Source organism: Chlorocebus sabaeus, chromosome 18 (genome assembly GCF_047675955.1).
Source record: "Chlorocebus sabaeus isolate Y175 chromosome 18, mChlSab1.0.hap1, whole genome shotgun sequence".
Taxonomy (NCBI): Eukaryota; Metazoa; Chordata; class Mammalia; order Primates; family Cercopithecidae; genus Chlorocebus; species Chlorocebus sabaeus.
This window is the reverse complement of record NC_132921.1, coordinates 17,794,672-17,807,060: the sequence shown is the minus strand read 5'-3', so window position 1 is coordinate 17,807,060 and position 12,389 is coordinate 17,794,672. Positions and strand designations below refer to the sequence as shown.

Here is a 12,389-nt window from a genome sequence, read left to right as displayed (position 1 = left end):
TTTGCATAATTTGTTTTCAGCAGTAATTGTCCTATATGTGAAAATATGAAGCCTTATTTTGACAGCTGGCAGTGTCTTTGATATTGGAAGATGTCATTTGGAAAAGAGGGAGCGACAGCAGATCGGAGGCAGCTGTTCGCCGCCGTGGTAGTCCGTGAGCACAGCTGCGGGGTGGCGATGGTGGGATTTGGGATTGGGCGGGCTGGTGTTTGTTTCTGTTTTGTGTTTTGTCAAATCCCTGGGGCTGGATATCATTAGGCTACAAGCAGCACATTCTATTTAGTTAGAACCAGGAGCTGACGGCATCAGAGAAGAGGAGGAGGGAGAAAGAGCAAAGGGTCATGGAGCGAAAAAGAAAGAACAGGAGAGGACCCAGAAAGGTGGTATAAGGCCGTGAATGCGGGGGAGAGAAGTCACAGGCAGAGAAAGACAGAAAATGAGGAGGTGGAAACCGGCTGTGTGGGGGGATGGGCTAATTGCCCAAGTCAGGCTCTGCCCTGAGACCTGGGGATTCTCTATCCTTTTTCACCGGTCAGTGTCACAGGGGCAGCCACTGCCTTAGTGTAGGGAGCCCAGTCCCTCCACCGCCGTCCCTGCAGTCTGCAGACAGGACCCACCTGCAGCCGATTCCCCGCTCCAGCAACTGGGAAAGGCTCCCATCAGCAGGTGAAGGGGAGCAGGAAAGCCACTTGCCAGCGCCTGCTCTGAGGCTGCTGGCCATGCACGTTCACACGTGGGAGAAGTGACTTTCTTACTCTTTCTTCAGTTCCAAGGAGCCCATTAGCGGCCTGTGAGGGGCTCAGGTGTTGTTCCCCTCAAGACCCACTGGGCCTGCCGCTGCCAGGGCTCACATTCCTGCCCCGGCGACAGGATCGGGTCAGGCTGTGTCCTGAACCCTACGCCCCACCAGAGCCTGCACACACACCCCTCTCCACCTCCCCTTCTCAGTCTCCTGCCCTGGGTGTGCCTTGAGACCACCACCAGGACGTCCAACTCTAAAGCCACAGAGACTTAGGCTTCATGGGAAAAGCTGACCAGTGCATTCCTGCAGGTGAAGGGTTAAGACGGGAAACCCAGAAAGGAGTCTCTCATTGAAAACACACAAGCCTTTCGGGGAGAGTTGCATGCAAGAGTGCTAGCGGCCACCCCTCCAGGGGTTGTAACAGGGGAATCTGTGGGTCAGCGGCTTCTCTGCCACCACCAGCCACAGGACTTAGGGAGGACAGCCAGGGTCTCCCTGTGTCCCTGTCCATAGCAGTCAGGGCCTGCCTGTTCATACTTAGGTTATCACACAAAACCAGGGAAGTCAGGAACCAGCCTCTGACTGCGGGACAGAACCACGAGCCAGGGTGTTGCCGGGGAGGCCCAACCTGGCTCGGGTTGGCTGCTTTCTCCTTTACAGGCTAAAGATCTGCTGCCCACTGGCTCCTGTGGCCCTCTGTGGAGTGGGGGAGGCCGCCCTCCATCCTGCGTCACCATCCTGGCTGCCTCCGTTCCTGCAGCTGACTCTGCAGGGGTGGGGAGTTTCGCTAGCAAGGCAAGTGGGATGTATTTCCATCCATGTCACACAGAGTGACAGAAGCTAGGCGATTCCAGGGGGAAATGTCCTCACTTCCTTCCGAATGGCCTGGCTGCAGCTTACGTACACAGAGGAGTGGTTCCTAGACCCGCTCTCAATTCTGGGTCTGGGTCTGGCTGGGTCTGGCTGTTTCTGCAGGCTTCTTGCTGTCAGAAGTCTCCTCCCCTGCTGCCACCTTATGGAGTTAGGATGCCAGGCAGACTGGCAGGGAAGCAGCCCCATGGGGGGTTGAGCCCTGCCTCTCTACTCTGTTCTCTGCATGGGATCAGGGTGGCCCCGAGGGAGTGCAGAAGCGCCGGCCTTCCACGGAGGGGAAGCCGTTTTCTGCCTGATCTGTACAAGCTTCTCCTAAGTGCTAGAGTCGGGCATAACCCCAAGGAAAGTTTCAAGGAGACGAGTTGTCCCAGCATGCAATGCTGCAGAGAGCTCAAGGAAAGCGTTTACTGGATGTCAGAACTAGGAGGTCGTTGAGACGGGGAACCTGCAGAGAACACCTGGGCACCGCTCCTTTGGGGATCTTAGCTGAGAAGCCTTCCTCTCCTCTTAGCTGAGAAGCTTTCCTACTGAGAAGAGTAGGAAGGACCTACTCTTCTGCCTACTCCAGTGGGCAGGCTTTCGCATGAGATGGAAAGAGGAAATGTAATTATTTCTGAGACTGAAGAGATCAGGTGGCATGGTATGAATGATTAGGGAACAAGACTGTCATACACATCACGACAGTTCGTCAGTTCCAACTTCCCTCATGTGAATGGCAACTGACATTCACACTCGCGGGACCAGGAGCCAATAATAACTACAAGGTGGCAAGGGGCTCTGTCCCTTCTGCCGCCACTAAAGAAAGCATCTCAAAATGCAAGCGTGTGGTAGTGACTTCATTGTAGAGACAACGTTGAATCACCTCTAGTTTATTAAAATATTAAAATATTATCCTTTCACTCTTTGTCACAAATTACTTGCACCATGCCTCTCAATAACATAAACCAACAAAAAACTCAGTGAGATTCAAACCTCAATAGTTCAACTAACACCCCTGCCATACTCACTCTTCCTTCCTAAAAAAAATATCAATGCCAACAACTTACAGAAAAATCTCATAAACACTAAACAGTGATTCCTTTCCTAAAAAGTCTCTTCGGATATATATTGGTATATCCATAGGCTTACAAAGCTGTAATCAGTATGTACATATAACTTCATGTTCTACTTTTCTTCACTAAATATTTCATTTACACATTCTCATTTACTGGTGTACTCTCACAATATCTAGGGGCTAGAAAGATTTTATTAATTAATGTTTTTGCATTGTGGAGTATTGGTTGTTTCTCATTGTTCATTTTACAGTGCTATAATTGATTTTTTTATAGAAGAGAAAATCAATGTTTTATGTTTTCATTTTGAGGTACGTTTTCCCAAGTTGAACTATTGGATCAAAGGGTCTAAAGGGTTTGATACCCTCTCACGTAGTGCCAGATTCCTTTTCTATAAGAATACACAAGCCAGGCATGGTGGCTCATGCCTATAATCCCGGCACTTTGGGAGGCTGAGGCGGGTGGATCACCTAAGATCAGGAGTTCAAGACCAGCCTGGCCAACATGATGAAACCCTGTCTCTACTAAAAATACAAAATTAGCCAGGCATGGTGGCACATGCCTGTAATCCCAGCTACTCAGGAGGCTGAGGCAGGAGAATTGCTTGAACCCAAGGGTTGGAGGTTGCAGTGAGCCAAGAGCGCACCACTACACTCCAGCCTGGGCAATAGAGTGAGACTCTGTCTCAAAAAAAAAAAAAAAAAAAAAAAAAATAGAATACACCTATTGTTAGTACCACTAGCAATAGATGAATACCCAGTCCCCTTCATGCCAAATGGATTTTTTTCTTTCTTTTCTTTTTCTTCTCCTTTTTTTTAGTTTATAGATATGTAATACTTCTCAAAAGAATTGTTTTAAATCTGTATTTCTGAAGTTGAATTTAGGGGAGAGCCTGTGCCCCTGATGCCACCCTAAAGTGTCGGAGCCTCTTCACCCCGACAGCCTCCTTGCACAGACATGTATGAACCCAAAGAGGGAAGTTTCTTCAAGACCCAAGCCCAGACGGCCAGCTCACACACGCATGGGACTGGTTTAAAGGAAAGTGTGGAGCTGCTCTGGAGCATGGCACAACAACTATTAGTTTAGTACCTGCAAAGGGTAGACGGTCCAGAAGTAGGCGCTGAACTAGCTGCATCGTGGAGCCTGAAGGAGAGTGTGGTGCTGCGAGTCCTTCCTCCCAAAAGCTGCGTAGCAACTACACATGCCTCCTGAACAGCTTTTCTTACCCCGTCTTCTGTTCTAAGTACAGCAACTACATGTCCTAAATCTGCTAGCTTTTCAAACAGGTGGTCCAGTTGTCCCCAGAAAGTGCACCCATTCTTTTGAGACCACATATCCCAAATTTGGACTGGGGACATGTGGTCACTACTATTTTGATATGTTGGTCTCCCACACTCCACTAGAACGCAAGCTTATTAAGAGTAAGGACTGTCTTATTCATCATTCCAAACCTGTATCATCCCTTTTCTACAACCTACACCATCCTTTAATTATAAAGTTGGTTCTACTTGCTCTCTTGTCACTTAGAGAGTTGCTATTCTTTGAAAATACAGATCCTAAAATAGCTCCATCTCTTTTCTCTCTTCCAAGCTGTGTGTGTGTGTGTGAAAATGGGTTCCAAAAATATAATTTTCTTTAATGTGTTATATGTAGCAACAGAGAAGCAAAAGGCAATAATATGCCCAGTAAGCACTGCCTACCAAACTAATTCTGAATACTTTATTGTCCTGCTGACAACTGAAGAATGGTATTTGAAAGTCAAAAATTTCACTGCTTTCACACAGTATACAAATTGAAGCTCACATGGCCAATGAAAGATATTAACCAGAGGTGTCAGTTATATAAAGAGTTTCATCACAGTGCTATATATGCGTAGCTCTCAATAAACATTATAAAGACGAAAATACTAAACATGTTTTTATAAATGACACACTAGAATTGCATATCCACACAGCAAATCCTCTAGAGTATCAGAAGAATAATTCTGGTAAATGCTTTGATTCTAAACCCTCCACATTCCACTGCCTTCAACAGAGATCCCAGCACCTAACATTGTCTTCCAGATTCCTCCTCCTATTATGACAGGAGGAGAAAGACTGATGGGAGTCAGTCTTGTTGAATTGGCACAGTCTTCAATATGCAAGGAGACCATAGCATCCTCAACCTAGAGCTCAAATCCAAGCTTTGGCGAATGGACCAAAACATCTAGATGGTTAGGTGAGGGTGAAGGGGATGGCTAATCATTTCTAGAATGGTAAGTTTCACTTGGCAGGAATTGTCTTTCATTATCCAGTAGGGTTTTTAATTCTCCTCCAAAGAATTTAAATAACAAATTCAAGATAAATGAGGAAAGTGTCCTTTGGAAAATAAACATCCATCATCAGTCCCATTTGTGGGTTCCCAGGACAGCTGGTGCGAATCAAGGGGAATATGAAACATCTTCCGCATCTCTCGACTCACATCTGGCCCCAACCCAGCGCCTTCTGAGTCTAGAAGACTTTACATCTCACAGTTTCCTCTGCCGCCCCGCAGGGCTGCTTGGACAGCTGTGGCTTGCCGGCACGAAAGCCACGAAGCTGCAGATCAGCCAGTGAGTATGTGTTCTGTCCTCTTCCCAACTTCCTGCACAGCCTGAGCTCCAGAAGCGATGCACAGCAGAGTGGCGCAGGCCGGGGTCTCTCAGTGCTAATTCTGAGCGCGGCTCCCAGAGGCCAAAGACAGGCGAGGCAGGAGCGCCGCTGCTATTGAAGGATGGAGGCATGGAATATGAACTGAAGTCCAGAGTGTCCCCCGGAAGTCTCTATATGGCAAAACCCCAGCTGGCCATCAGGAGCAGAAAAAGCAAGGCAGCACGATCAGGAAAGGGGTCAGGAATGACTCTGAAAGGCTGGGCCTTGGGACAGCAGGAAGGGCTTCATGCTGAGAGAACCGGCTTGGACCATCAGAGTAAGCAGCAAGGGCTAGCAGAGCTCAGTTCTGGACACTGGGCAAGTGGGTAGAGATGTTCTGGGAACCTCCAGTCTTCACTAAGGGATCCTGGGCTCCAATTATGGTTCAGTTATTCAATGCATAGACCAGGCTCTTCTCTTGGCTGGCCGGAGTCCCAGGGGCTAGGAGCCTGGCACTGTATAAGACATGCATGCACCTCCTCCTGTGGAATATACTTTGAGGAGGGAGTTTGCAGGGGGAAGAGTTAGGGGTGATAGAAAAACTTACCATTTATCTACAGTCCAGAACCCACACCTGAACTAGTAACTTAATTCTCATTTTTAAAATTTTCATTATTTTTTAGAGGTAGGGTCTCACTCTGTCGCCCAGGCTGGATTGCAGCACTGCCTCCCCAAAGCCCTGTAAAAGTTTGAGGTTTGCAGCCTCAAACTCCTGGGCTCCTGAAGGGCCTCCCACCTCAGCCTCCTGAGTAGCTGGGATTATAAGCATGCACTATCCTCTTGCCTCAGCCTCTCCCAGGCTGGAACTACAGGCATGGGCCAATGTGCCTAGCTATGACTTAATTCTAAACTTTACCAGATTATTAATCAATTTCTTATCTTCCCCATATTTGGCTCCGGTAAGAGATGGGGCAGTGTCTAAGGAATCTCAGTGGACTCAGCCAGGAAAGCTGTGAAGAAGCCTCAGGTATTTGTACCCACATGTTCATAACAGCATTATTCACCGTAGTCAAAAGGTAGAAACAAGCCAATGCCATGGATGGATGAACGGATAAAGAAAATGTGGTCCATACATACAGTAAAGTGTGAGTCAGCCTTTACAAAGAAGGGGATTCTAAAGTATAGAAATACAATTAAAATTTTTACAAAGAAAGGGAAATCTCCCACATGCGATGACATGGATGAACCTTAAAGACATTATGCTAAGTGAAATAAAAGGACAAATACTGCATGATTCCACTTCTATGAGGCATCCAAAGTAGTGAATTTATAGTATATAGTGATGGAAAGCAGAATGGGGGCTGCCAGGGGCTGGGTGGAGAGGGAAAGGGGACTGGTTTAACGGGCACAAAGTTGCAGGTTTACAAGACGATAAGAATTCTGGAGATGGGTTGCACAACCACGTGAATGCCGTTAGCACACAGCACTCAATAGGGAGTTACTGTTGAATGGCTACACAGTTTCAGTTTGGGAAGATAATGCATAGTGGAGATAGTTGCACGAGGAAATGAATGTACTTAGTGCCACATAACTATACGCTTAACATGGTTAAAATGGTAGCTTTTATGTTACGGATATTTTACCAGAGTTAGGGAAAAAAAAAAAAAAAAAAAAAAATCAGGTATGGTTCCTGCAAACTCAGAATGTTTCTGTAGGGAAGCCGGCTTCCCCAGCTAGCCTAGCAGCTCCTCAAAGTTTAGGAAATGGCAAAAGATAAATTAACATGTTCTCTAGTGAAAAATACAAAATCAAACTAGGAAGAAGCAGATGCAGGGGAAATAATGAGGGGATGGCACTTCTCTGAGCTTCGCCTGTGCCGGTGGCTCCCAAAGGTCAGCATGCCTCACAGTACTGAGAGGGCTTGTGAAAACATGGATTGCATTTCGTTTTTCTTTCTTTCTTTCTTTCTTTTTTACATAAAATAGTTCAGAAAAGATGCATCTGCCTCTCTAACAAGTTCCCAGGTGATGCTGATGTTGTCATTCGGATACCACACTTTGAGAACCGCTGGCCTGTCCAAATCTCTTTAAACTATGAAAACCATACTCAAGGGGTTCTCAAATTTCCGTAAGAGGATTTACCTGCAATGTTTGCTGTAATTCCAGATTCCTAAGCCCTATAAAAATGTGTTATTTTTAAAGTCCCCCGCCACCCCCCCCCCCCCCGGATTCTGATACAGCAGGTACTCATTCCATAGGCTGATAAATGCTGCCCTAAGCATGCATTCATTAGCCCAGTGGTTCTCAAAGTGTGGTCTGTGGACCACCAGCCACAGCATCTCCTGGGTACTAATTAGAAAACCAAGCCTCAGTCCCCACCCTGACCTACTGAATCAGATACTCTGGGGGTGGAACCCGGCAATCTGCGTTTCAACAAGCCCTTTGGGTGGTTCTGATTCACACTCAAGTTTGAGAACCACTGAGTTAGATCTTTGACAACTCTTTTTTCATTGATATACTGATGGTAAGCAAGAGCTTTTGGACAACGGATGGGAAGTTTCACCATGTATGTGACCAGGGCTGGCTCTGTTGCCCAGGCTGGAGTGCCGTAGCGCAATCATGGCTCACTGCAGTCTTGATTTCCCAGGCTCAAGTGATCCTCCCACGTCAGCCTCGAGTAGCTGGGACTGCAGGCGTGCACCACCATGCCTGGCTGATCTCCAATTCCTGGGCTCAAGTAATCCTTCTGCCTCAGTCTCCCAAAGTGCTGGGATTACAGGCGTGAGCCATCAAACCTGGCCTATTCTTTTTTTTTTTTTTTTCCCATATTGGCCTAAAAATGTGATTTGCATATTCTTGGGGTTGGAAAAATTAATGAAGAGAATTAGAAATACTCTGGTACTGGAGGCCACATCTAATATAAATGATAGACACTTCAAGGAAGGGGCCGCACAGTAGCTCACACCTGCAATCCCAGCACTTTGGGAAGCCAAGGCAGGCAGATCACATGAGGTCAGGAGTTCAAGACCAGCCTGGCCAACATGGTGAAACCCCATCTCTACTAAAATACAAAAATTAGCCGGGCATGGAGGTGCGTGCCTGTAATCCCAGCTACTTGGGAGGCTCAGGCAGAAGAATCGCTTGAACCCAGGAGGTAGAGGTTGCAGTGAGCCAAGATCATATCACTGCACTCCAGCCTTGGTGACAGAGTGAGACTCCATCTCAAAAAAGAAAAAGAAACTTCAAGGAGGCAAATTTTGGCTTAGTAAGAGGAATCCGTTTCTTCTGTTGGAAGGGCTGTGGCCATGAGCAAGCTGTTCTTAGGGATGTAGTGAGTGGGCTATTGTGGGAAGTAGTCGGTTTGCAGGTCATAAGCAAATCTAAGAACAAACTAGACTGGGTCAAGGGTTCCCAGATGCCTGTGTAAACAACATCAATATCAGGATCACCTGGGATTGTTAAAATCCATTCTGGAGTGGCACCCACAAAGATTCAGCTGGGGCATACCTGGGGAGGGCGACTTGCTCATTGCATCGATTCTCAGGTGATTCTGAAGCATCTGATCTGAGAATTGCTAACCCAGATATATTTGATGTCCCTTCTAAATTCTTGGGCTGTACAAAAGAGGATGGAAAGGTTAGTTGTTTTTGTTTTTGTTTGAGTTGGAGTTTTGCTCTTGTCACCCAGGCTGGAGTGCAATGGTGTGATCTTAGCACACTGCAACCTCCACCTGCCAGGTTCAAGCAATTCTCCTGCCTCAGCCTCCTGGGTAGCTGGGATTACAGCTGCCTGCCACCACACCCAGCTAATTTTTTTTTTTTTTTTTTTTTTTGTATTTTTAGTAGAGGTGGGGTTTCACCATATTGACCAGGCTGGTCTCAAACTCCTGACCTCAGGTGATCCACCCACCTTGGCCTCCCAAAGTGCTGGGATAACAGTTGTGAGCCAACACGCCTGGCTGAAAGGTTCATTTCTAAGGGTTGGGAAGTAGGAAAAGATTAAAGAATTTTCTTCTGCAGATAAGAGGTCTGCATTAAAAACTAACATGGATGATGGTCTCTTCAGCTCCACTAACAGTGCCTGTAAGAACTGGATTTAAACCACAGCAGAAAGGATTGCATTAAAGGAAAAAAAATGTCTTGGCAATAAGGATTATTAAACACTGGGATGAGCTAAAATAGTTGACTGTGGAAGATTCTTCTCTGGAGAATTTTTAAAGGATGCCTTCTCATCCGTCTGGAATGATGCTGGGGGAACATTTTAAATTCCCTTTTAACCATGATTCTGATGTTCACATCTACACAACAGCACATTAAACTAATAGGGACTCTGTGTCCCTCAAGCTTATAAAAGAGTCATAAGTGGAAGCTTCTCTCACTATTAGATTTCTAGTAAAACAGAATTAGCAAGTGGTGAATAGATACAATATTAATACACTAATAAGACCTTGGTTTCAGTAAGAGGAAAGACCAACGTCTGGTTTACCAGTCACTTAATCCTGTGAATGATTTAAGAGGCTTCAACTTTTTTCCACAGATGTGTCCTACGAGAACCAAGTCTCCAGTAAAGAAATACAAGAAATCAACTTCTACGCCGGGCATGGTGGCTCACGCCTGTAATCCCTGCACTTCGGGAGGCTGGGGCAGGCAGATCACCTGAGGTCGGGAGTTTGAGTCCAGCCTGACCAACATGGAGAAACCTTGTCTCTACTAAAAACACAAAATTAGCCGGGCGTGGTGGCACAGGCCTGTAATCCCAATTACTTGGGAGACTGAGGCAGGAGAATCGCTTGAACTCGGGAGGTGGAAGTTGCGGTGAGCCAAGATCGTGCCATTGCACTCCAGCCTGGACAACAAGAGCAAAACTCTGTCTCAAAAAAAAAAAGAAAAGAAAAGAAAAGAAAAGAAATCAACTTCTACCTGATCATATCTTTCTGTGGTTCTGATTTTAAGTTACAATTGGAATTAGACATCAAGGCAAAGGTTGCTGAAAAGGGAAGATCTTAAAGTAAAAAGAGAGCCAGGAAGGAAGCCTCTGAACAAACACAGATAGGAATAGCAGCTTGAGAGAACAGGCCCCCACCCTGGATATAAAGTGGGGAGCTGACACAGTGCCAGGACAGAGGCGTCAGACCCAGCAGTGAACCCAGCTGGGGACGAGGCCAGAAGAGACACAGCCATCACGAGGTTTAAATCTCTTAAGCGTTTCTGATTCAGGAAAGATTGTCTTAGTCAGATGCTTGCATTTTTTCAGTAGGCGGTACACCCAAAACTGATGTAGAGCGGGGGCGAGTTGGCTCACACCTGTAATCCCAGCACTCTGGGAGGCCGGGCCGGGAGAACTGCTTGAGACCAGGAGTTTGAGACCAGCCTGGCCAGCATGACAAAACCCCATCTCTACAAAATATACAAAAGTTAGTCAGGCATGCTGGCATGTGCCTGCAGACCCAGCTACTCAGATGGGAGAAGCACCGAAGCCCGAGGAAGTCAAGGCTGCAGTGAACTATGATCACACCACCACACTACAGCCTGGGCAACAGAATGAGACCGTGTCTCAAACAAACAAACAAAAAACGGATGTAGCGTTTATGAAATCCTTTCAGTCTGTTCAGAAACTCCAGGAGGCTCCTTCTGTGAAGAAGCAGCTTTGTAATGTGCAGCATCATGGTTTAAAATGTTTGCTTGGGCCTGATGTGATAGCTCACACCTGTAATCCCAGCACTTCAGGAGGCTGAGTGGGGAGAATCAGTTGAAGCCAGGAGTTCGAGGCCAGCCTGGGCAACATAGTAAGACCCTGCCTCTACAAATTAAAAAAATTACCTGAGCATGGTGCACAGGCCTGTAGTCCTAACTACTCAGGAGACTGAGGCGAGGATTGCTTGAGCCCTGGATTTAGAGCTGTGATCATGCCACTGCACTCCAGCCTGTGCAACAGAGCAAAATCCTGTCTCCAAAAATTTTAATTTAAAAAAGTTTGGAGGCCAGGCATGGTGGCTCACACCTGTAATCCCAGCACTTAGGGAGGCTGAGGCACGCGGATCACTGGAGGCGAGAAGTTTGAGAAAAGCCTGGCCAACATGCTGAAACCCCGTCTCTACAAATAATACAAAAATCAGCCAGGTGTGGTAGTGCACATCTGTAATTCCAGCTACTTGGGAGGCTGAGGCACGAGAATTGCTTGAACCTGGGAGTCGGAGGTTGCAGGGAGCCGAGATCTTGCCACTGAACTCCAGCCTGGGTGACAGAGTGAGACTTTTTTCAAAAAAATAAAAAATAAAAATAAAAAAAGGTTGGCCCTGAAGTCAAGTGACTTGGATTAAAACCTTCCTCTACCACTTGACTATGGGTGTGATTCTCAACATCTCTGAGCCTCAATTTCCTTATTTGAAATAGGAGGACTAATTAGAACTGGGTTATTGAGGTGATTTTAGGAGATAATGACTGTGTACAGGGGCAGGCAATGGTCAGTGCTCGACATATGTTAGCTTGCCACCATTTCTCTACAGAACTGTGTGGCTAAACTCTCAGGTTCCCTAAAGCAGTGCCTCTCAAATGCTAGGGTAAGACCTGGCACCAGTCTGTGACAAAGTTTTCAGCATTCCTTGACAAACAGGAGAAGTGAGGAGAATGTTGTGTGTGCAGGGTGGCATTTAGTGGCCACGGACAGTCTTCTTTCTTGGGAAGTAATGCGCTTTCCTCTGAGGATGTACAATGTCCTTTGCTTTTAGAAGTAATGATCATAGGAGAAGATATTTTTAAGTTTCATGTTCTTTGCAGCTTTACGTTAGTCTTTACGTTTTTCTTCCTGGACCATGAAATCCAAGGGTCCTGGAACCATTTGAAAGGGTGTGAGAAAATACAAAGAGGGGTGGGCTGGGCAATGGCTCAGTGATTCTGCCTGGTGGTCCAAGGGCGCGAGCGTGGCAGGTGTATCTTCTCTTACCATCACAGACTTTTCTTCATGCCTCTCATGTTCTTCCTTCTCATGTTTTTTGTTCCTTCACCAATTTCTTCCTCTCACTGGGTATGTTTCTAACTGTATTCTCCCTCTTGCTTTTGCTTCAGCCTGTTAGGCTATTTTCTCTTGTTTGTGGCATTCCCCCCCACTCTTTTCA

The 12,389-nt window shown here is 46.5% G+C and overlaps 1 long non-coding RNA gene across 1 annotated transcript; it reads left to right on the top strand.

Moving 5' to 3' along the window:
- The first annotated feature begins 6,204 nt into the window (after positions 1-6,204).
- On the top strand, positions 6,205-11,635 carry LOC140709044 (uncharacterized). The gene is made up of 2 exons (XR_012089380.1): positions 6,205-6,303; positions 9,812-11,635. It is a non-coding gene; the product is annotated as an uncharacterized lncRNA (long non-coding RNA).
- Positions 11,636-12,389: the final 754 nt, after the last annotated feature.